This window comes from Arvicanthis niloticus, chromosome 9 (genome assembly GCF_011762505.2).
Source record: "Arvicanthis niloticus isolate mArvNil1 chromosome 9, mArvNil1.pat.X, whole genome shotgun sequence".
In the NCBI taxonomy this organism is placed as follows: domain Eukaryota; kingdom Metazoa; phylum Chordata; class Mammalia; order Rodentia; family Muridae; genus Arvicanthis; species Arvicanthis niloticus.
Genome location: NC_047666.1, coordinates 82783080 through 82809120, shown reverse-complemented (window position 1 = coordinate 82809120; position 26041 = coordinate 82783080).

Here is a 26041-nt window from a genome sequence, read left to right as displayed (position 1 = left end):
CTTTTCCCTTCAAAGCACTTGTGTTGGGGAAACCTTTCTTTTCAGAGCTGTAACACTTATGTAACCATCTCAACACTGGTAGGTTCTCAAGGCCTTGAGATACCCCAGGTTATTAAATGTTTGGAGAACATTCACACAGATACACTGTTTCAGCCACAGATGACTCTGCTTTGTTTTGGAAAGTGCATTGTCTGTCTTGCCTTTTTTACACAGATCAGTGGCACAAAGCTCCTCAGCAGAGGACCAGGTAGGAAACACTACTGGCCCTGACTACATAGTCTCCACATACTGACATGGCTCTGATCATATACTTCAGAGGGACCCTTTGCAGTGTGTCAATGAATGATGTCATATAGCAAAATAAAACTTGATCTGTAATGAGATTTGAATTTTCTTCTGATGTATCATGAAATGTTACTCATTTTTAATATTTTTCTAGCTCCTAAAAATGTAAAAATCTTTCTTTAGTTCACACATTGGACTTTCAAAAGTAGGCAACAGGCCCTGAGGCCAGTAGCTTGCTGGCCCCTGCTCCAGAGTGCAGGGATAACTGACTCAAAGGTTAAGCGGCTCTCTGGTGTCACAGTTGGTCCTCCACTGGTGGTGTTGATGTTTACCTCCAAGCAGGCTTCCTAGTTGCTTATTTCTGGGTTTGGGCAGTTGTGCGGAGTAGATGAACGACTTTCATCAGTGAACCACTTAATTTTTAAGGGACTATGCAAAGGAATCACCCTTGAAGCTCACCATATGTGGCTACTAATCATATTCTGTGTCCCCATTTGTGTGCCTCTGTATGCCTGGTATGTGCAAGCCTGTGCAAGCCTGTGCATGTGCCTCTGTGTGTGTGCCTGTGTGTATGTGTCTGTGTGTGTGCTTGTGTGTGAACCTTTGTGTGTGTTCCTGTGTGTGCCTGTGTGTGTGTGCCTGTGTGTATGCTTGCCTGGGTGTGTATGCTTGCCTGGGTGTGTATGCCTGTGTGTGTCTATGTATGTGTGCTTGTGTGTGTGCCTGGTATGTGCAAACGTGTGTGTGTGCCTCTGTGTGTGTGTGTGTGTGTGTGTGTCTGTGTATGCTTGCCTCTGTGTGTGTGCCTGTGTGTGTCTATGTATGTATGCCTGGTATGTGCAAACCTGTGTGTGTGCCTCTGAGTGTGTATCTGTGTATGCTTGCCTGTGTGTGTGTGCCTGGGTACATGTGCCTGTGTATGTGCATGATGTGGAAGTCAGAGGACACTTCAGGTGTGCTTCTGAGATATGTTTCACCTTTTGTACACTATGGTGTCTCTCACTGGCCTGGGGTTTCCCATCTCATCATCACAGAGATGACAAACACACTCTTCCACCTTTTAAATGCGGGCTCTGGGAATACTAATATGTGTATGTGTATGCATATGTATATGTACACACATACATATATACATATATACATATGTGTATATATATGTGTGTGTGTATATATATATATCCTCACGCCTGCCTAACAAGTATTTTACCCACATCATGCCACCTACCCAGCTCTGTAGATATTCTTAATATCCTGGAGGAGAGGTCATCTACCTGCCTGAAGCTGGACGAACATCCAGAGGGGCTCTCCAGGATGACTTCACAGAATCCGAATACTTCCCAGGCAAACACATTTCATCCTACCTCTCACTGCGCCTGAGAACATCTGGCCAGCTGCCACCTCAAAATACAAAGGCAATCATTAATTTAACCTCTCTCCACTACTCTCTGCAACCCAGGTTGATAATAAGACAAAAGCAATTTCCTTTTGTGGATTGTGTAACTTCACAGGAGAAAACCTTTCCTCTGGTCTAAGGGTGACTCCGAGCAGGGACACCACCTCCAAGTTCCTTGTGTCCTGCCTCTGGGCTGTCATGATCACAAGTGGCTACCAGCTGTTCGGATGCCACTGTGTGAAGCCCGCTGACAAGTAGGTCTCAATCTTCTTCCCCTTAATTGTTAAATTGTACCCTGGATGATTGAAACCTTCAAGCCCTCAAGGACAAAACAAAAAAATAATCAATTTGGCCACACAGGACCAAGCTAGAGGACTTGCTCAGACCACCAAAGGCTGTGACTCTGACCTTGCTGTGTGCTTTTCTACCTGCTGGAATTGAGACTCAAGGCTTATATCATCTGCCACAAGTTTTTAAAAAATAATTTCTTAACTTTATGGCACAAAAAAATGATGTATCCCTGTTCCCAGCTCCAACTGGAAGTCCAGCATTTTTTACAACAACAAAAAAAATGTGCCCAAGTGTTGTTTTTGAGCCAGGCATGATGGCACAAACCTTTAATCCTAGCACTGAGGAGACAGACAGCAGACAGATCTCTGTGAGTTCAAGGCCATAGTCAGAGCTCAAAACCTTATCTGTCTGTCTCTGTCTGTCTGTCTGTCTGTCTATGTATCTACCTACCTGCTTTTTAAATATATATATGTATATATGTATCTACACACACATATATACATATACACACACATATACATATTTGGTATCCTAAACAACTCTTCCCTTTGTTCTGGGTGTTTTAAAATAGGACTGTGGTGTGTGTGTGTGTGTGTGTGTGTGTGTGTGTGTGTGTGTGTGTGTGTGTAGGTATATGTGTGCATATGACTGTACCTGTGGAGATCAGAAGTTGCTGATGGATGTCCTCAATCATGTACCACTTGATTTAATATACAACTTCTCTCTTTGAATCCAGAATTCTACTGTCTACCTAGGCAGGCCCTGGAGATCCCCAATTCTGCCCTGGAGTTTGGAGACTACAGGCATGTCACAATACTCTCAGGACCAAGACCCTAGTCCATAGGCAGGCTTGCAAAGTGAGCACTTTATCTGCCATGCCTTCTCCCTAGTCCTTTAAATGAATATTAATACAAGATCAGCAATAAGACACTTACAGAGAATAATTATATTTTTCCCTGAGAATTTCTCAGGGTCTAAGGTAAAGTTGCTCCGGCTAAGAGTCACCACAGGTAGAACAATCCACAGAACTTATCTGTGAAGGAAGGTCTGGGGTCGGGGTGGGGTAGGGAGTTGTTTGCCCAAACCTTCACAAGTGAAAGAGCACAGTAAATGTGGGCTCAGTAAACGTGTGGCTAACTTTTACAATCAAATGGAGATCTAATATCACAAAGAAAATGGGTAAACTTTAAAATAGCATGGTGGTGGTGGCCAGGGGTATACCAGTCTCTCTAAGCATCCTTGGCTGTCCTAGAATTCACTATGTAGACCAGGCTGGCTTCAAACTCACAGATCCAACCGCTTCTGCCTTCTAAGTGCTAGGATTAAAGATGTGTATAACAACAGCCAGGTAGCTTTGACTTTCTAAAAGATCTATTTTTAACATTTTATATTGTTTTTTTTTTTAGTATGGGTGTATATGTGTATGTCTCTGTATGTAAATGTGTGTGTAGGCTTGTGTATATGTAGGTACATGCCTGTATGTATGTGTAAATGTGTGTGTGTGGGTCTATGTGTGTGTAGTATATGTGTGTGTATGTAGGCCTGTGTGTATATAATGTGTATGTATGTGTGTGTAGGCATGTATGTATGTAGGTATGCGTATTAGTATGTGTATAAGCTATGTGTGTATGTGTGTAGGGGTGTTTGTGTAGGTAGGGAGTAGGTATATGTGCTAGTGTGTGTGTATATATGTGAGTGAGGGAGTAGGTGAATGTGTCAGTATGTGTCTGTGTGTAGATTATGCATACAAGTGCAGGTACCTGCAGATGCCAGAAAAGGATGTCGGACCCTCCTGGGTAAGCTCCTGACACCAAAGCGGCTGTATGTGCAGACTAGATTGCTTAGGCTGTAAAAACAATGATTCCGTGGGTGGATGAAAATGACTTTGATATTATTTGCAAACAACATGACCAAATGAAATGGTCACAAGTCCCGAAGGACAGCTACAAGGGGCGACAGAGAGAAGCAGCCAGCGGTGTGCTGCACAGGTCTGCATAGGTTCCCAGATGAGGGGACAGATGCTGAAAGTGTTCACGAGTTCCCTCCTTGATCAGAGAGCGTAGACCAGAGGCCCACAGTATGCTAGGCTCAAGTTCTAGGCACTTGAGTCAAATCATTGACCTTGGGGGCATAGGTTTAGAGGGGCTAACAGTAAGCAGTAAATATAATAAACTAATTAATTATAATTATGTCAAGGGAAGGTAATATCTAGAGAGGAAAAAAAACACTGCATAGAATGGAGAGTCAAGAGGTTCAGAATGGCAGGCCAGGACACAGACTGTGAAGACTTCAGCAAAGATTCCAAGGAGCCATGAAGTAAGCTCAGAGTCTGTCACCTCTGGAGACAGCTCCAGGCAGAGGAGCTAAGGCCAGCCCCTGGGGACCAGGGACAGATGTGGTCAGGAATAGCAGGGCGGTGACTCACGGGTCTGGGGGGCAGCAAGGAGGGAAGCGGATGAGGCTGGACCAGGTCAGTGTGGTAGAAAGTCCCAGGAGGCCTGTGCAGGTCTTCCTGACACTGAGTTGTCCTCTTAGGAAATCGTCAGGGGCTGTTGAACAAGAGGGAGATAGAATCTCACTTCCCACCCAGGCTGCTGGGTGAGGAGCGGGCTGAGGGCAGCAAAGGTCTGTGTGAGCCTCCTGCCATAGCTCTGGGTTGAAGTGACTCCAGTAGTGGGGGACAGTGAAGGTGCTTGCTAAGGGGACTACGTGTTATAAAAGGAATAAAGTGATCCAGGAGCTACCAGACAAGCTCTCCCAATAAAGGGAACATATACAAATGTGTGTGTGTATGAGTGTATGTGTATATGTGTATGTATACATATGTATGTATATATATATGTATGTGTATGTATGTATATCTGTGTCTGTATGTGTCTGTATGTATATGTGTGTATATGTGTGTATGTATATGTGGGCATGTGTATGTGAATATGTGTGTATGTGTATATGTATGTGTATGTATGTATGTGTGTGTGTATGTATATGTATATGTGAGTGTATATGTGTGTATGGATATGTGTGTATGTATATGTATGTATGTGAATATGTATGTGTATACATGTGTATGTGTGTATGTGTGTATATATGTGTATGTATGTATATGTATGTGTATGTATGTGTGTGTGTATGTGTGTATGTTACAGATGGTAAATGGTGCTGCTTGCATGGTTTTTCAAAAACAATTGACAGCATTTGGTGAGTGAGGGGTCTACTTTGTCAGTTTCTCTAGGCTGGCAGTGAAGCTCTTCTGTGACCTAACACAGTGGTTTTATTTGTGTATTTGCTGTAGTTACTACTCAGCCTGTGAGAGGTGTAGGCTGACTTTACTAATGGAAGCTTATTTAAAAGTAAAAGACCATTATGGTGGGGATGAGGACAGAGGATGAATATAAAGTAAGTGCCCGTTTTTTTAATTTTAAAAACCAAAGGGCATTAGTTTTCCAGTTTTTCTCTTTTTTTAAAAAAGATTTGTTTTGTTTTTATATCTCATTTGAGTGTATGTACTCCCATGGGTGTGTGTGCAAAGCAGATGAACAGACAGATGAACGGACAGATGAACAGACAGACAGACAGACAGACAGACAGACAGACAGACAGACATGAGCAAATACCTAAGGAGGCCAGAAGAAGGAATCAAACACCTTGGAGCTGGAGAGTTACCTGAGGTTGTATACTGCTGAGAACCAGACTTCAGTCCTCTGCAAGAGCAGCGAGGGCTCCTAACCAGGGCTGTCTCTCCAACAGCCTGCATTTTCTCTTGATCCAGTATTGAGTATCACGAACAGTCCAGGGTGTACCTTAAGGTGTTGGCTCTTTTTCTTTCAAAAGGGACTGTCCCCTCCCTATCCTCTGAAGCCTGAATCACACCCTGTAATCAGGACTCCCCCCTGGGGTGGGTCTGCTTCAGCTTCCAGCTGCTGGCCCTCTAGGCTCTGAGAGAGATCTGGTTTTACCCTTATAGGCAGACAGTGCCACAGGGACCACGATTTTCCAGTCTCTTCTCTAGACCCTTTCAGAGATGGCTTTGGCGGCTTTGGTTTTTTTTTTTTGTTTTTGTTTTTGGTTTTTTTTTTTTTTGTTTTTTTTTTTTTTTGTTTTTTTTTTTTGAGATAGTGTCTCACTATATAGCCTAGGCTGGCCTTGAACTCACCATAATGACTAGCCTCAATTCATAATAACTCTCCTGGTTCTGATGAGCTTCAAGAATGGGTCTTTCATATCTAGGACAGAAGCGTGGAGAATGTGGCTGGCCACCACCCCATGCTCTGCACTAGCTGCTCCATGGGATCCTGACCTGAGGCTCACAACCATCTGTCCAGAGCCCAGAACACTGGTGCTCCCTCCCTGGGCCTGCTTGGTGGTTCTGTCCTGATTAATCCAGTTCATTGATTTTACCACCATTGTTTCTATGTCTAGGAACACTCTTGCCTCAGTGAGTGAGTTAATACTTAGGCTTGAGGTTACCTGCTGCTTTCAAAAGTCCCTCCTGCTCTTTCCCAAACCCAGGGCTCAGTCCCAGACAGACCTCTCAGCCCCACCTCCCAAGGTCCATCTGCTATGCCCACAGCCTGGCTCTGCTCTCTAGCCCACACCTCTTCCTCCATATCCAGCTTGGCCAGGGTAGGTGGAGCCAGGCTGCAACCCTCTGCTAATCCACACTATCCATGAAACTCTGATAGTGCAGAATTACAGTAGACACGTTCTCTGCCTTCTAACACAAAACCCATCCAACTTCTGTTGCCTTGGATCTAAGACTTATTATTTACTTGTTTATTGATTTGGATTTGAGACCATAAGCAGAGACAAAAAAGACAAAGTCACCCTCCCTGCCCCCCCCCCCCTTTTGTCTGTTTTTGGCTTTTTTGAGCTACATCAGAAGACTTGAGTTGTTACAATAGAGACTGTCATGCCTGGGGTCAAATCTGTTAATCCCTCAAATGGACGTTGGTGGCTCTTTCCACTTCTGTTTTCTTCCTTGCTCTATGGATTTTTCATTTGCTTTTTTTCCATATTTCTGAATATTTTCTTCTGGTTTACATGCCTGTTTTCAGGTATTTCTCATCTCTTAAGTTTATTCATTAAAAAAATTTCCAGGCAGTGTTGGGGATTTCACCTGGAGTGTGAGAGGAGTTTACCCCAGGTCAGGATATCACGGTGTTTTCTTCCACACAGAAAGCTTTAAATCCTGATAAACTATCTTCAAAGAGAAATGAACACATTGCCCATCTGTGCAGGAGACAGACGCTCATCTTGGAGAATCTGGCTTGTAGTTAAGACACTGAGAAAATTTTATATAGAATATATGATATATATGTAGGATTGAAATTTAACTATCACCTCTAGTGTGCTAAAGAAGAAATCTGGTTTGGTTTTTGTTTGTTTGTTTGTTTGCTTGTTTTGGTTTTTTGGGTTTTGTTTTGTTTGTTTTTGTTTTATTTTTGTTGTTGCTGTTGTTGTTGAGCTAGGGTCTTGCTAAGGTGTTGCAGTTGGTCTTGAATTCCTCTATAGCTAACGTAACTTTGCCTCCTCAGCCTCCCACACAGCTGGAACTCCAGTGTGTAGCCTCCGGGGTCCCTTAAAGCATTAATTTTTGTCCCAAGTATTTAGGTGGCTATGTTGTAACTGAGCCGAGTCACTGAATACCAACCCCACCAACGTGTGCATGTGCGCATGCATGTGTGTGTTTGTCTGTGTGCATGTGGTGTTCATGGTTTATTCTGGCGTATATATTTGGAGGCATGTCCATGCAGTAGCCAGAGGTCAATATTGAGTGTGTCTCTACCACTCTGCACCTTATTTTTTGAAGCAAGTTTTCTCACTGAAATTACAGCTGCATATTGTCTAGGCTGGCCATCGTACCCCGGGGATCCTCCCACCTCCACATGCCCAGTACTGAGAGACATGCTCCATTTTACTACATCTAGGTTTATAAACAAAAGCTGGAGATCTAAACTCAGGCCCTCTGCTTACATAGCAAGCACCACACTGACTGAATCATTGTCTAGGCTCTGGGCAACTTACACCTTACCAATAATCAAAAAACAGTTGCTTTAGCCCTACAGAATGAAGCAGAGGTATAGAACATAGCCGCGAAGCATGCAGACATGACATGCAGTGGTGATGTCACGCCATCTTGACTGTGATTTCCAGCAGCTGACAGCAGTTCTTAAACAGAAATCTGGATGTGTGGGCACTCTCCCAGACATCCGTAGAAGAGTCTGAATTTGTAATCTGAGCAGCATGGGGGTACCAGCACAGCACTGGTAGCAGTAAGCAATATCCATTGTGAATTTGTGTGGGCTCGGGGATGATTCTGGGTGGGCCAAACTTAATCTACTCCATTTTACCCACACATGCTGGAGTGTAGGACCCGGACTCCGGAGTTGGTGGGAAGACACTCTCCAGCAACGTGTTAACTTTATGAATGAAACTAAGTCAGTCATTTAAGACTCGCCTTCTGTGTCAGCCTCTCTCTTCTCTTTGGTAAAAAAAGACCTGGCTCATCCACCTTAAGGGAGGGAGGCTGGCTTGCGGTTATGGAGAGAGTTTATCTTGGTAAGGAAGGCACGATGGCAGGATCCTTCTCATGTGTAGGTGGCTCAGGAAACAGAGTCCGCATAGGACGCAGGGAGGGCTATAGCTTCCAGTAGCTTCAAGAATACCCCACCCCCATGACCCACTTCCTCAAGGTCTCACGGTCTCCCCAGATAGCTCCACCAGCCAGAGACCAAGTGATCGCACATGTGAACTCTGGGGGGCACTTCACATTCAGACCTTAGCATTTCCTACAGAAGGTTGTGTCCTGGGGGTTGGGGAGCAGACTGATGAGCGACACTCATCAGTCGGAAAATCCACAGCTAAGGTTCTATGTGAATCCATGCCTGGGCATGCTCCTGTGACCCAAGGCACAAGCCTGCACTGTCCCACTGTCACCTGTAGAGCACAGCTGCCTTTATTAAAAAACAAGTGAACATACAAAATGTAAAACAAAATAAACAGAACTACTCAGACAGGATGAAAAGGCCTTGCACAAGTTTTTCCCATCTTCAGACACCAAGTTTTACCACTAGATATGCATTTTGTTTAAAGTAAAACATAAAGGAGGATGTGGAGATACACACTCAGCTTGCTGAGGCAGGGGGATTATCTCAATGAGAAGGCCAGCCTGGGCTATATACTGAGTTTCAGTTCAGCCTGGGAAAGAGAAAGGAGGGAAGGGGGTGGTGAACAAAGAAATGGAGAGAGTGGGGAGAGAAAGGGGGAAGAGGAGAGTGGGAGAGGGGAAGAAGGGAGAGGAAGAGGGGAGGGAGGAGGGAAAAGAGAAAAGATGAAAACAGCAAAACAGTGTGGTGTGCTACAGTTCTGACACCTGGTTGCCTGGCCCCACCACAGGTGAGTCCCTCCAGTCTGTGAGCCACCCTTTCCTCCTATGCAAAGTAGAGATAATCAATTTGGCCTCCCAGCCATGCAGGGTTGTTTTTGCACCCTCCGTGTCTCTGGGCTCCCTGCACAGTCACTATACTTCCTGTCAGGCATCTCTACAGAATACTTCCACCCTTAGCTCCTGCCCACTGTTTCCCAGGCAGCCATTATCCACTCTCTGGAATCTCTTGTGACATCCTGGGACGGTCCAGCCACGTGCTCCATCCGCACTGGATGTTCCGACACCCACAGGAGAGTTTCTGTCCTCCTGGCAGACCCACTCACTTGCTTAGTCTGTTCAGACTCTTGAGAGCAGCGCCCTGGGCCTGAAGAAAGCAGGTGGTTTGACTCTGGACCACTCCGTGGACCTCCCTCCCGCTCTCATTTCTCTTTTTCGTCTTTCTAGTCATGACGGATTTGCATGTTTGCCGCACCATTCGAGGGAGATGCCATTTATGTTCCCTCACACCCAGGCTGAGCGCTCCCCTCCCAAGGCAGCTGTTCTGCGGATGGAAATGATGTGGGCTTTCTAATGCTGCAGGCGGTGGTTCTAATCCTGGCTCTGGTATTTACTAGCTGTATGTGTGTGGTTACCAGCAACTTCTCTGAACTCGCATTTCCTCATCTGTATTAAAACGGAACTCACATCTATGCCTCGGGTTTCTTCTGACTAAAGGAGAGGTCTGCCTCTGAATCAACCACAGTGATCAATGCACATCAACTGCTTCACTGTTGTTTGGATGCTGCCTTCTCTTTATTCTTTGCTACATCACGAGCTCCAAGTTCTTTAATCTCCATATGTCCCCTGTACCTTGTCCTGTGTCTGTCTTCATAATTTGTCCAGCTTCACTTCTGTTGCTATGATAAAACACCCTGATGAAAAAAGCAACTGAGCAGAGGGTTTATTTGACATACATGGCCAGACTTAGCCCTGCCATTTTGAGGGAGTCAAGGCAGGACTCAAGCAGCTGGTCACAGCACATCCCCAGTCAAGAGCTGAGAAAGGCACCCACGATGGCTGCTTGCATGGACCCTCATGTAGCTTTCTCCTGTTCCAGGTAGTTCAGGAATCCCTGCCCAGGATATGATGCCAGCCACAGTGGGAAAAGCCAGCCAGCAGGGTCATCTCCTCTATGCCTTGGTTCCCCACATAGAGAAATTAGCATCAGAGCTCTTGCCTCAGAAAGTCTCTGGTCGGACCTCAGACTCTTCCTCCTAGCTGCCCTCACAGACAAGTCCTGACTTGCCTGCTGCACTGTTGCACGGGGCCATGCTGGGCACACACCATGGCCTCTGTGTGTGTCCTGGTCCCTTCTGGCCTCAGTGTCTCTGCTTCCTTACTGAATATCGCTTGTTCCTTCACGTTCATCACGAGGGATTTGCCTTCAGATTTTCCTAACTTCAGATTTCCCTTTTCAAATTAACTTTCCCCTCTCTGCCAAATTAGTCTTCCCCCTCACCTACACACTACAAAACCATTCACGGGTCACTCCTGAGACATCAGAAGACATTCTTTTTTAAATGTTAGACTTTTTAATTCTTTTGATTTCTTAAGGTTTTGTGCCAGAGCCATTTCAGGATAAATCTAGCACCACTTTTATATCCTTGAAGGTTTGGTTTTCTTCTGCTCACAAGATGCTACCATGCCTGTCTGTGTTTAGACATGTGCACCCGTCTCTCATCTGTGGCCTTCCCTTCCATGTTCAGTATGGTTTCTTTTTAAAATGCCTCCCTCCGACCATGAACTCATCTGCCTCTGAGCTGGTAGCATTTACTCGTGAGCTCCACCCACTCCTCCATCTACAGGACATGAGAAATGGCAAATGTCGCCCAGTGGTCATGTTACATATCCTGAACACACCAGTCATGTCTTAAACAGCAACCAAGTACAAGCTTGCCTGTTGACACATTACTAGAGCAGAGATTTCCTTTTGTCCTTCTCTGAGATGTAGATGCAAATCAATAACTGATGTCAACCGGCAAGCAAGAGACTTTGATGTCAATCCCAGCACAGAAGCTCATCCACAGATGACCATCTGTTCCCTGGTCTCAGACATTGTTACACTTTCATGTTGCTATCCTGCCATGTCCAGCGTCCTCTCGGTATTCAGTCCTCACAGGGCCCCAACTTCTGTGCCCTATTCCCTTTTTCTACAGCTCTGGCCCCTATCTGCTGTGCACTGTGCTGATGGACACATCTCTACCCTGCTGTAGACAAACCCTGTAGGAGGAACAAAGGCAGCAGCCACCTCTACCTAAACACCACCGGAGGCCCTGCAGCCACAAAGGCATGTCCTGCATGAGGACCTAATTGAAGACTGCCTGAGAGACCAAGGACTGCTGATAGAGACAATGCCAGCCAACCAGGAACTGTTGTTTAGAAGAGATGCTTTCTTGGGACCAATGAGGCATGGGTAGAGGGTATTAAAGGAGCTTGCAGCAGCGTTCAAATGAGCTTGCTACAGTGTTTCTCACATGCTCCCGAACTCTGCACCACCTCACCTCCAACCCCCTGGTGACAAGTACTCCAGGGCACAGGCAGCAAAACACCAGAGCCTTAATTTGCTTGTTTATTACATATGTTTCTCTTTCAAGTGACAAAAATACCCGAGAAAGGCAAACTTAAAGAAGGAAGCTTTGTTCTGCTCACAGTTTTAGGGCAGGCTAGGCACAGCAGCAGGGGCATGAGGTTGCTGGCTACAACACATCCACGGTCAGGAAGCATGGAGAGATGAATGGCGGTCAGATCACTATCTCCCTTCTGTTCTTTCCCAGGACCCCAGCCTGTGGAACAGTTCCTCTCACACTGAGGCTAGACCTTTCCATCCCAATGAATCCCACACAGAAAGCCCCTTACACAGAAAAGCCCAGAGGCATTTCTCCTAGGCAGTACTAAATCCTGTCAGCCCCCTAGGTGCTGAACACATAGTACATGTTAGGTTTGGGGCTATCTCAGTTAATCCTTGTAAATTCAATTTTTATATTTGCTTTTCAAATTAGAAAACTTTGGAGATAGTGGTACCAGCCTATAAAGTTAGAACTCAGGAGGTAGAAGCAGGAAGAGGCTAACCTCAGCTACACAGTGAGTTCAAGATCAGCCTGGGGAACATGAGAATCTGTCTCATTTTTTATTTAAAATGAAGGAAAAGAGTTTTAAAAAGTAAGGGGGGGGGGTGGAACCGTTTCATAGAGATTATGTAAGCAGCTTCCTGAAGGTCGATTTAGGCCAACCTTAGGATCAGTCACCTAGTTCTGTACACAAAAGCCATGATTGTATAATCTCAAAGCCAGTCTTCCTTCTGCTCTGTGCTCCCTTAAGAGGGATCAGTAGGGGACACATAGAAGTCCTTCGTGCTCCTCAGAGCTTCAATGCCTGCTCTGTGTGACCTCAGCCACCAGTCTTCTCAGATACTGTTCTGAACGTGGCTATCCCAACTTCTATCTGAGGCTTTTCACTCCGTGCTCCATGTCCCGCTAGGTCCTCACCACACAGAAGACACTACAATCTGCCCTCACATGCTCGCCACACAGTGAAGATGCTTGGCTTCCGACATTCACACAGGGAGAGTTTCAGGAAATCCTAACAAACATCATTATCTTTCAACGTGGTAAGGACTGAAAAGAAAAATGAACAAATGTAGAAATGGGCCCCGTCAATCACCTTGACTGACAACCCAGGTCCAAGATAATTGGTCTCAAAATAAGGTCTGTAGAATGAGCTCAAAACAAAACCATCCTCAAATCTCCAAATGCTGGAAGCTTCTTGGGGCTACTCCTAGTTCTGCCTCCTAAAGGACCGGATGCTGAGCCTCCCGCAGACCCCTGCTCTCAGAAGCCTCAGGGATCCCAACTTCCAATTCCTCTGCATCTGGGCTTGTTCATCTTGAGTGACAGGACATAAGTTCTCACAGTTTAGACGTCAAGACTGGAGCTAAGTTTCGCCTCACCATTTCTGATTGACACTAAAGTCCTCCGCTGTCCCATGGAAGAGCCTAGGTGCTAACTTTCTAATAGAAGTCTATGCCCTCACAATCATGCAGACTACAGGACCCTTTGATAATGCTTCCCCATAATAACCCAAGGCTAGAATGGTGTCACCACTAATGTCTGGGTTGCTCATTTATAAACACATTCATTCACAAATATCTAAGAACTGTAATGGTTTGATCCTGAAATATCCCCGCATGGTCATGTTTCAGGCACTTGTTTTTTAAACATGGGTGCCATTTGGGGAGGCCATGGAGTGTTTTAGGGGGTAGGGACTAGTTAAGAAATAGGTCACAGGAGTTACGATTTTGAAGACTGTATGACTGAGATTATAGCTTGGTCCGGGGTTCTGGCTTCCTGCTGACTCTTGATCCAGCATGATGTAAGGATTCTGTACCATGTGCTTCACCATTGTGAGTACAGCCATGCCTTCCCTGTTCTTGCAGACTAAACACCTCTGAAACTAGGAGCCTGCATAAGTCTTTTCTCCCTTAAGCTGTCTCTTTCTGGTGGTTTTGTCACAGCAACACAGAAGTAACTACTACAACAGTGTGTGGCAGACCCTGCTGGGCGCTAAAACACAGCAGCATATGAGCCATTTAAGTCTGCTGTTCCTGTGGAGCCCAAATCCCAAAGGAAGAGACAGAATACAAACAAATACACAAATATCTTTAGACAGGAACAAGTGTTTGAATGCCTTAATAACCACAGAGATGGCATTGATACGATACAATACTAGTGATAATAAGCCTAGCAATTAAGCATGCGCTGTGTATTATCCAGGCAGCAGACGAAGCTTCCATATATTAACTCAATGGGTCCACACAACCCTATGAGGGAGAGACTATAGCTACTTCGACATATCACGAGGCTGTGTAACAGACCTGAGTTCAGGAGACTAGAGATGGGGCAGGGGGTGGAGCTATGTGGGATAGGAATTACCTTGGGATGGTCAGGGGAGATTCTCTGAGGAGATACTTAGCTAGACCCTGAATGATAAAAAAAAAAAAAAAAAAAAAGAGCCAGCCCTAAAATGTTGGGGGGCGGGGGGCACTTCTGTCAGAGAGAGCAAATGTTGGGGCCCTGAAGTTGCTACAGGGCAGATCTGTTAAGAATGAGTGATCAGTGGAGCTGGCATAAGATGCCCCAGAGCGACAGTGTGAGCAAGAAAAGGGTCAGGAGGTCTCAGCTGGATGATTTGGAGGTGGGCAGAGGTTCCTAGGGATGGAAGATGGAAGACACAGTGTGGTGAGCCAGGAGACACACTTTCAGAAGCAAGCAGGCTCCTGGGTGCTGTAGCTGCCTGCCTCCCAAGGGGACAGAGCATGTGGGTGGCTTCAGCAGGGCTGTGGTTGGGAGGGAAAGGGATTCCCAGTTTGATGGTAGCGGGGTGGGGGGGTGGTGGCTTCTGATAGGTTTGGGAGGAAAGGCCAGCATGTGAGCAGTAAGGAGAACAGAGGGGAATCACTGATGGCTACTGTGTCTCCGGCCTGGCAGCTCTGAGCCAAATGTCGAGTTGCCAGGTATTCTGCGGGCCAGCTGTCAAACACAGCCATTGCTAAAATTTAAACTGCATAATTTGAAATGAAATAGATTGTATTAAAGCAGAGGTAATAAACAGTCCACGCTTACCGTGTCCCAGCGGCTCTGCTGTCTTTGGGTTTTTACTGTCCTCAGCAGTGATTTACGGCTACAGATCCATTTAGAAGAAACGTTCCATAATTCTGAGCTATTGTGCGTTCACTGAAGTCAGATGGAGCTGTCAGTCAGCCATGGTGGCCGAATTGATACCGTGGGAATGAGCAAACGCTACAAACCAGAGCTCAGGGTATTTTTTGTTGTTGTTGTTTTTTAAGGTTTAGTTTTACTTTTAAAGTTATGTCTATATGTAGGGGGGAGTTAGGTAAGTGAACCTAAGTGTGGGTGCCCTCAGAGGACAAAAGAGAGTATCAAGTCCCTGGAGTTGGAATCTCAGCTGGCTGTGAGCCACCTGAGGTGAATGCTGGGCCCCAAACCTGGGTCCTTTGAAAGAACAGCAAGTGCTCTTACCCACTGAGCCGTCTCTCCAGCCCCATCAAATTATTAGTCCTTTGATTGTCTAGAGTGAAGAAACACACGAGGGAAATCTGAAGGATGACAGTCACACTTGAAAGAATTCTCGAGTCTGCGGTCACCGACTTATGAATAGCATAGAAAACTTTCCAGTTTTCAAAGGTCTAACTGGGTAGAGTCCCTTTTCTTACCCTCTGCCTGCTGCACCTAAAGTACCAGCATTACCCAAAGGCTACTGCACGCATGGGTCACATAAGGAATATTAGACCACATATAGACAAAAGATGTGCTCTTCATATCTGTGGCAAACGTGTCAGTGAATCTCATTGCCCCACTGTGAGAAATGTATAACAAATATCCCCTTGGAACATGGGACCCACAAGGCATGTTCAAGGCTGGAGGGTTACCACAAGGCAAGTTGAATGCCCTGTGGGAATGAAAGTACCAGCCCCAAGGGGCAAGAGGCCTTGTGTGCTTGTATCTTAAAGACTCTGAGCAGTTTTTGACAGCCACATAGTATTTGATAGATATGTATTAGATGGTGTAGGGGCTGTGTGTGTGTGTGTGTGTGTGTGTGTGTGTGTGTGTGTACTGTACTCTTACAGTGGGAATCTTCTACAAAGATGCCTCTGAAGAGCAGCTGAGAACTCCAGGACTTCAGAAAGCAAGGGAAGCCTAATAAAAAGGCAGACATGACAGAGGGAATATGATTCTTACAGGCTGAGGAGAGTAAGGAAGGGCAGGGCACAGAGAGATGCTCAGTATCTTGGGATCATCTCTCCCTGCTTCTTTCCAATAAATTTAGCCCTGGGTGGTAGTTGGGGTGGCATTGTTTGGGGTGGTTGGGAGATTCAGCCTTGCTAGAGGAAGAACATCATTGGGGGGGGAGGCTTTGGGGTCTTATATAGCCTTGACCCTCTCCTCTCTCTGCCTCCCATGGCTTCCTTTACACAGATGGTGATGCGATCAGCCCACTTCCAGCTCTGCCACCTACTGCCATACACTTCAGATCATTGTGGACACTTGTCTGGAACTGTATGCCCTTTCTTCTATAAGTTTCTTGGCCTTGGTGCTTTATCCCAGCATCAAAAAGCAACTTGACATGGTGGTTTTGCTTCAGTATTTTCATGAAAGCCCGTCGTCTCAAGCTGGTATCCAACATGATTGTTTTTCCAAGGGTGGGGAACTTGCTCAAAGGAGAGGGCACTTGGAACGGCCATGGAGATTTTAAATAATGTGTGTGTGTGTGTACTTCTTTCCAAGTCTTGCCTGAGACTCAACAGTTGCCAGTCCAATACCTAGAATGCAATGCTGAAGAACTGTGTACCTTAAAGGCATCCTAGAAATGACTATGACAGCTAGCCATCTCTCAAGACCTGTTCACACTGGCCGGTGAATAGTTTTCAAGGGAGCTGAGCCAAACTAGTGACATCAGACTTGAGAATCCTGGGAGTGACTCCGGACTGCCTCTGACTTTCCCAGCAGCAAAATTATCCTGACTAGAATGCACTGCTAATTGCGTTGATGGCCCTCCCCCTTCCTAGGTTCACAGGAAGTGTCTAGAAAAATCACAAGCCGTATTATGTCTCCTTCTGAAATCCCCTCAAAACATTCATTCTAGGCTCCACATGGTCCTCTTTAATATCTTTTTAGCGGGGAGATAGTTTACAATGATGGCTTCCCGAACTAAAACCAATGCAAAGATTAGCACAAAAAATTAAAAAGCATGTCTTTTAATTGGGCTTCTTTTTAAACAAGCACTTGTGAACAGCTCTTTGTGAAGGATGTTTAAACTATATTACATGATAATTAAACAACATTGTCATTCCTGGGGAAATAAAATAACTAGCTTATGTGGAAAAAATAAACCATTTTGTAGCATCTGAATATAAAGCTATAACTGCTTAAATATAAAATCATGAGATACGGGTTTGGGGGGGGGGGTGCTTCTAAAGCCTTTATTGGAATGTGCCACTCAGAAGTGAAGCCCAGAGTGAAGGAATGCTGCTCCAGGCAAGCTATATGTATGAAATGTATACACACTGGGCAGGCACAAGCACCCCTGTGCTGTTCTGAAGTCACCCCACTTTCTCCCAAGTGCTTCCTCCATATGGCTGACAGGAACTTGAGCTGTCTGACACAAGCAAGAGGGAGCTACAAATCACAGGAGATGGCCAAGGTTAGGACAGCATTCAGGTGGCAGAACTCAAGTCTGAGGCAGGACACTGTGTACCATCGTGATGGGCGCATGTTTTCTTTCACTACTTCAGAAGACAGGGAGGGACTTTGTGAACATACATAATACACAACACAGAAGGGTTTGGGTTCTGGAACTTTCCCTTGAAATTCCAGGCTTAACATGGATGAATTGAGTATGTGTGTGCCTGAATTTCCCTCTCCCTCTCTCTGTGTGTGTATGTGTGTGTACATGTGTGCATATTTGACTGCAAGTATATGAGTCTTTGTGTCTTATGTGTGTACCCACTTGGACCCAACATTATTCTGTTACATCAAGGCACAGTGACCAAGTAACTGGATATCCCACAATTTGGCTAGCAAAACTTACACATATGTCCCACATAGAATAATATCTCCAAAATGTTAATTTTGGGGACTTGTTGCTTTAACACTAACAACAATGTATATTGAGTGCAAATTATATGCCAGACACCAGCATGCAGCAGCTTCTTCTAGTGTCATGAGACACTTAAAAGTTCAGTGCCAAGTGAGGAGAGAGAGAAGTCCAGCTGCTTCAGGCCATACAAAAACACACAATAGCACATTATATCATGTTTGAAGGAGCATCTCCAGGCCTCTTGTGCCTTCCTCTCTTCACACCCTCTACATTACACATTGTTTTATTTTTGTTACAAGATTTCTTGACTGAGCCAGAGCTCAAGAACTACTGTGTCCAGAAACCAGAATGAAAACACCCCACCCTCCCCCCTAAAATTTTAATACAATTTGAATGCAAATTTTAGGTCAAAATCCTAAAAGTTTTACGTTTACTGAGAAGCTGATTTAACATTCATCACACCTTTGTGTGGTAACGCCCCAACCATGTGGTGGAACTGGAACCTTCATACATTTCTGGCAAGAATGTAACAGGCTGCTGCAGCCCTTTAACAAAGTTGTCTGTCCCTCAGTCACTATGTAACCAACATCTGGCCCAGCCCACGCCCTAGAGAACTGAAAGCAAATGCACAGAGCCCCGTGCCTGGTGCTCAGAACATCATTCATGAGAGCTCAAAAGAACATGCCCTGGCTTCTATCAGCTGATAAGTGGGCAAATAAATGTGCTATAGCCATGCAATGCAATGTTGTTTAGCATTAAAAACTAATAAAATATTGTATGCTGTAGCAAGGATTAACCCTGAAAACAGGAAATGAAATCAATTGTAGAGGGCAATGAATCAGATGATTCTGTGCACATGAGATATCCACACGGGTTACTCCAGAGACAGAGAGTAGGTGGGACATTTAATTCCAGTATGTATTAATTGAAATGATAGATGAAAGTGTCTTGATGCGGTGCTACAGAAGTGATTATCTGTGACAATGAACTTAAATGACCCTCTTCCTCAGCCTTTCAAGAATCAGGATCACCTGTTCACAGCACCACACCCGGCTCTAAGACATAGTTTTAATCAGTATTTAGAATATTAGTAGCATATCCATTCAATTTTGATAATATATTAATATATGATTATAAGGTCACAGAGTTAAAACTTAGTCATGTGGAAATAGAAAGCTACTTCACCACAGACAGTAGCCCCATCCTGAGAGGCCATCTAGTCTTTCTACAAATATTTACTGGGGTCTGGTCTGTCTTCGAGAGTCAGGAGTAAATAAAGCATGCTTCCTTTTGTCCTGGAGCTTCTGTGTGCCTCTCACTGCACAATCTCCAGTGATGTCCTGTTCATCACCTGCTCCTACTTTGTATCAACAATACTGAACAGGGGAAACGTCTCTGTACTTGAGACACTCTCACAGGAGGAGAGCTACAGTTCAGAGGTCACAGGTCTCAATGTTACAGGGTCAGTGCGAATAAAGACCGTCTCACCTCACAGGAAGGATCACTACTACCTGGGTGGTGTAGCTCCCCTAGTTTAGGCACTGGAAGCTCTCAAGTTTCTTTTGTTCTATTGGTTTCAGTTGTTTTTGCCTCAGAGCCTGGAATCCAGAGTTGGTCTTCATGTTGTTTTTCTAAGCCATGGCCCTGTTGTGCAGTCTCAGCCTCCAGCTGACAATATTAGGATCATTCAACATTTGTCCAAACCAGCAAGTTGTGCTGTAAGGTCCATTCAATATGGTTCCCTGTTTCACATGCCAACACGCCAGGTGTTTCTAGCTACTCAAACTGCGTAGCTGATGATGGATAATCAGGTAAATTCCACACACAAGCCAGGGAAGTGCCTCTTCTGCTCCCTCCCTGCCCATAATCCCCTACCTCCACTTTCACTAATACCACATTGGTAGAGAAGCTACCAACACTACACTATGGAAATTGGCAGGAACTTCAGGGGTTGGTTTTCTTGGTTGTTAGGCCAGAGAAAACGTGAGTCCTGCTTGTACTTAGCATTGTGTCCTGTCTGTACTTAGCACTGTGTCCTGTCTGTACTTTTCCTGTGAATAACACACAAAAATGTGGAAGAACCATTTCCCATTGTGTGAGAGTTGTTACTTAAGTAGCAATTTGCTCATATATTTAACACATGACTAAGGTTATTTAAAAAGGTCTTTTCTCCATAGTACCTTCACCTCAGTCACTAAAACAAGGCAAAGTATCAGCCAACTTTCATGTCGGAATTACATTTATGAATTAATTGCAACCGTAGGCTGGCAAGGGATACAGGACTCAGCAGAAATCAATAAAACCATTCACTGAGAATTAATCAGCTTCGTGGAATTTATGTGAGTAATGCATACTTTATTATTGCACATCACTGTATGTGTTTTCTACACATCTTTCAGACAGCGCACACACACAGACATGCTTTTCCCAGAGGACCAGTTAAACATTCACCACCACACCACCACATAGGTCTGACCCTGACTACTGCACGCATAGCATTATAGCGCAGCATTAGAATTATGATCTCACTGTTTACCCAAGGGGAGTAGATAGAACATTCACAGCAAATTCATGACCGCTATTCTTTTTTTTATGCTTTATTTATTTATTTATATTTTATTTACATTTCAAATGCCATCTCCTTTCCCCAATTCCCCTCCCTAGAAAACCCCTATCCCATGCCCCCTTTTCCTTTTTGCTTTTATACATTTGTTTAAAAATGTTAATCAAAGGCTTTATAAGTTTGGTAATGCTCAATCAGAAGTGTAACCCAATACCCAACCTAGATATATCAACTATCTTTGACTGGTGGAGACACGTGAACATCTGCCTCCATGCCCCGCCCCCTTTCTCTTTCTTTCTCTCTCTCATCACCTAGCTTCACCCTTCCTGTTAAAATAAAACTTTTCTCTCAAAATGCAATTAGAGCATAGTTATTCCTAATTGTACCAGTGAGGTACAAGATAGTCCTAATACCCAGTCCATCATTTTGTTGACTAACCAGAACCTCTGTCATCTCTCCTAACTAAAACACTTAGTTTTGAACCTGGCTTTTTTTTCTTGGCTTTACAATGAATGTCAGCTGAAAACCATCCACTTAGATCTTTCCTCTCAAAGTAAATAGCCAGGATTGGCTATGAGACTATAGGTCTTCAACCCCGTCAGAAATCCAGAATGACTGAGTTAACTGAAATTATGGGAAGCACTAAGCATAGCTTCTAAAAAAACTTAGCCAATTTATAGAGACCGCTGAACACCTGGAAAGCCCCTATACTACCAAACATTGGAGCATCAAATCTTCAGCCTTCTGGCCCAGAATCATCTGACAGACCTTAGTGATGCAGAATTATTAAGGGCTGATTACTCTGTCTAGGCAGATATAATCAGTTGACTATTCTGCAAGTGTGTCCTTTTCTGGACAGTAATTTGTAGATGAAAAGAGGCAATTCTTGTCTAGTGGCTGTCACCGCACAACTGGAGTAACTCCAAGGATGCTCAATTTCTTCTTAGAATCCACGACAGGAAGCTGTCAGGAGCAGACAGGTCTTTAATCAAAATGAACATTAATATAGAAATATTTGTAACGTCAATTCTATGGACTTCTGACGTTTTGAAAACCAACTATCCATGTAAGGTAACCTGGACTGTTGTCTGTTAACTCCTCTCAGCTATTTCTAAATAAAATATGGAAAACACCCTAATAATAAACTCAAAGCCATGAATTTGCTATAGTCCCTTAACTCATAGGCTAACCGTCCCAAATCAGTTAAAAAAGTTAAAGAAGGACTGGGCATGACCGCTATTCTTAAATGGTGATGTAGTATACTATTTGGTTTCTAATAAAATTCAAATAGGTCTGACAGGTAAGACTTGAAAGGAGACCAGGAAGTGCAGGCGTCCAGAGGGAGGAGGGGTGAGAGGAAGCAATGCAGAGACAAGGAATCAGTCAGGATTTCCCCTGATATGTGGAACTGGGTCGGGGAGAGGGTGACCCAAAGCAACAAGGAGTCTCTTTGGAGGGAGGGGAGACCAAGTGGAGAGGAGAGAGGAAGGGGGAAAGCAGGGGGAGCAGGCAGGGGGGAAAGCACATACAAGGTACTGTCACATAGGTGTATGGAAATGTTATAATGAACCATTGGTTTCTGCACTAGATGAAGCATAGATAGATATAGCCAGATAGATGATAGATGACAGACAGATAGATGGATAAATGATAGGCAGATAGATAGACAGACAGACAGACATTTATCAGATCACAAAGCTTAGGGAAAACAATGGCTGCCATTTCTCTTGCTTGAACTTATGCTTCATAATTAATATTTTTTTCTTCCCACACAAATACATCCCACACAAGCTAGGAAAAGAACAAGTTGAGAAGCTGTCTGGCCTCTGGTATTTAGAAATGACTGAAGCAGCTAAACTTTCACTGTGCAACAGGACAGCCACTAACCACCTGTGGCTATGTAAATTTAAGTTGGCTAAAATTATATACGATGAAAAACCCAGTACCTTAGTTTAGCTAACCAGATTTCGAGTACTCAATAACCACATGTGGACAGCAGCTGTCATATTGGTCAAGACTCTGCCTTTTCCAGACAAGCAGATGGGTCAATAGTTAAATCTTGGCCTGAGTTTCCAACCCCAAAGCCCCTTCACCTTCTGGCATGGTGAACCTCAAACAAAAAACATAGATGAAGGGTGGATGGGAATGTTGTGGGCTGTCTGGTATAGCATCGTGCTGAGGGGCTGTGAGGATGAAAATGGTACCTGCTTCACACCCTGCTCTAAGTATGATTGAGTCTCTATGCAATAACCAATCACTTAGCTTGTGTCTCAGTTTCCCCATTTTCTGATGGCCTGATCCCAGTATCCATCCAAAGGGCTGGTTAATGAGTTAGTATTTGTAAGCCTCTATGACAGCAGCACAGAATGACTACTATAGAAGTCCTCTTGAAGTTGTACCTGGTGGCAGAGTCTGAAATGTCTACTACTCAGGAGGCCAAAGAAGGCTTTCACAAGTTCAAGCCCTAAACTGGGTTCCAGAGTTAAGCTCAAATTCAGACTGGGCTACTTAGTGAAACACTGTCTCAAATTAAAAACTACAAAAGAGCTGGAAATGGAACCCACAGGAGAGCACGTGCCTAGCACATGCAACTGTTGTCTAGATGTTTCATCTAAACTGAAACAGTCCCTCCAAGAGGGAAGGAAGAGACTCCTAGGACTAAGGATGTAAATAAAATTTACAAGTCTTAGGAAGCTCCTGAAACTTACAAAGTTCCTAAAGGCCCTTCCCCAAGGATAAACAAGAAGCAACTTTGTATATCAGTTTCCTCATTTTCTGAAGGCCTGATCCCAGTATCCATCCAAAGGGTTGGTTAAAATGAGTATTTGTAAGGCTCTAAGACAGTGACACAGAATAACCACTAAAAAGAATCCTCTGGCAATTTTATGCAGTGGCAGAGCCTGTAATCGCTACTATTCAGGAAGCCAAAGAAAGGGTTTCACAAGTTCAAGCCTTGACAATGTTCCAGAGTTAAGCTCAAATTCAGACTGGGCTACTTAGTGAGATGCTGTCTCAAAATAAAAATTACAAAAGGGCTGGAAATGTAACTCCATGGGAGAGCACTTACTGTTGTCTAGATATTTCATCTAAACTGAAGCAATCCCTCCAAAGGGAAAGGAAGAGACTCACAGGACTCAGGAAGTAAATAAAACTTACAAGTCTCAGGAAGCTCCTGAAACCTACAGGGCTCTTAAGGCCCTTCCCCAAAGTTAAACAAACAGCAACAAACGCTTGGAGAGGAGATTTTCTAGCCTGCCAAACTGCCTGAGAATTTTACAGGTGACCCAATGATGCAGCTTCTATGAGGTTGATAGGGCCACTCACCCTCCTGTAAGTAACTACTCAGCTGTGCTCTGTCAGTATGCCCAATAAACTCACTAGTTTACTTTGGTGCCTTCTCTGAGGCAACAGATGTTTACACATGCCTCCTAGGACAAATTAATGCAAGAATAAAGCCCTGAGTTCAAGCCCCAGGAAAACACACACAGACACACACTTGTGGACATACACACATAAACAAACATATGGCCACATAAATATCACACACATACACATATATACACACATACACATTACACATACGTACATGGACACACACATTGACATACACTCATACACACATAAGCACATCACATACATATATACACATATGGACATACACATCACACATATATACACCAAAAAGTTGCTTTTCACTATTAGAAGAGCTGACATATAAAAATAGGATGTCAGAATGTCTGCCATGGCCAGCTAGCAAAGCCTAGGGCTTCATTCCACCATATCTTTTACCTCAGACTTAAAAGATGAGTCCATGTAAGATGAGCAACAAGCTGCCAGGACACTTCCTGTCCACATCAGTTGTACAAAAGCTCTGTGATCTCTCTCAGAGGTCTGAACAACAGGAGTAAAAATACACAAGGTGAGGGCCAGGACCGTGTACTTCCCACCAACACGAGACACAGTAGACCCCTAACCACACGGCATTAATGGAATTCCATATTGGTGAGTGTGGCATTCTGGTTCTTCTAATATGCTGTATCAGATTCTAACATCAGCATCACCACCAGCATCATCATCACCATCATCATGATCATGATCACATCTTTGTCTTCATCATCATTGTATAGGTGAAAGCAACAGGTTTCTGTCTGAAGCGTAAAAGTACACTTCGTGACGCATCCCTTTCTTAGGCATCCATGTTGTCTCGGCCACCACTGTTTCATCCAGGCTGCTCACAAGTAATAGTAACCATCCTTCACTCAGCTACTAGGCTGCACACATTTCTATGCACTGTCACAGACGATGCCACCAGCAGTACTCTCTCTGTGTTCCGTTCCGGAAAACAAAACCCCTTGATCATTTGCCCAAGATCAAAGGAGCTAAGCCAAAGTCCTCTTGGCTTCAATTATTTTTCTGTTCATTTGCTTTAGGGTGAAGGCTGGTTTGAGTGCACATACAATACATGTGTGTCCACTCGTACATGTGTGACTGTGCCACACATGTACAAGTGTTTGGAGGCCAAAGGTCAACCTCAGTTGTCATCCTTAGGAAAATAAAGCCCACCTTCTTTGAGACAGAGTCTCTCATTAGACTGGAGCTTGTCAATTAAGCTAGGCTAGCCAGCAGCAAGCCCTGGCTATCCTCCTGTCTCTGCCTCTCTAGCTCTGGGACTTTTTATGTGAGTTCTGGAGCTCAGCCTCAAGACTCGTGCTGTATCACATGCTCTTTATTGACTGAGATGTCTCCCTAGTTTCTGACAGAGGGTCTTATGTAGCCCAGGCTAGCCTTGAACTCACTATGGAGCCAAGGATGACCTTGAACTTCTGATCCTCCTGTCTCCATCTTCTGAGTGTGAACCTAGGTCCTCTTGCTTTTCAAGCCCACAGGACCCTACCATTTGGGCAGCAACAAGAAATCTCAAGAAACAGAGGATACAAATCTGTGATGTATCTGCTCCATTACCTGTGAGGTAAGTCTGAAGCAAGGTTCCTAATGTGGCAAAATCATTAACATTGAGGACCAGTGCCAAGACCGAACCACACTCCCCAGATCACCGCACAGCCTGCCTACTTGTTTCTCACTGCCCACCAGTGTACCTCAGGTTCAGAAAGTATAGTCTGATTTCACAACCTCTGGACCAGGAAGCTCAACACTGCCTATGTGACTTTGGGGGTGGGAATCCTGTGTTTGCTAAGCACCAGGACAAATGTAAGGTTGGTTTGGGGCTGACAGTTGAAGTGGCTCTCACCCTGTTGCAGCCTGTCAGGGAGCCTGACCACCCAAGAGCTATCTCATTATGCTCACGGTCCAGACCTGGTCCCAATCACCCACACCCTGCCCCCACACTCATTGGTAGCATTTTCCACTCACTTCTAGCCCAGCATTCTCATGGACTGCCCTCTTTATTCTGTGGTCCTCCTCTGTCCCACTCTGCTCCTAAGCCTGAGCCCAACTTCTCCAGCCTGGCACA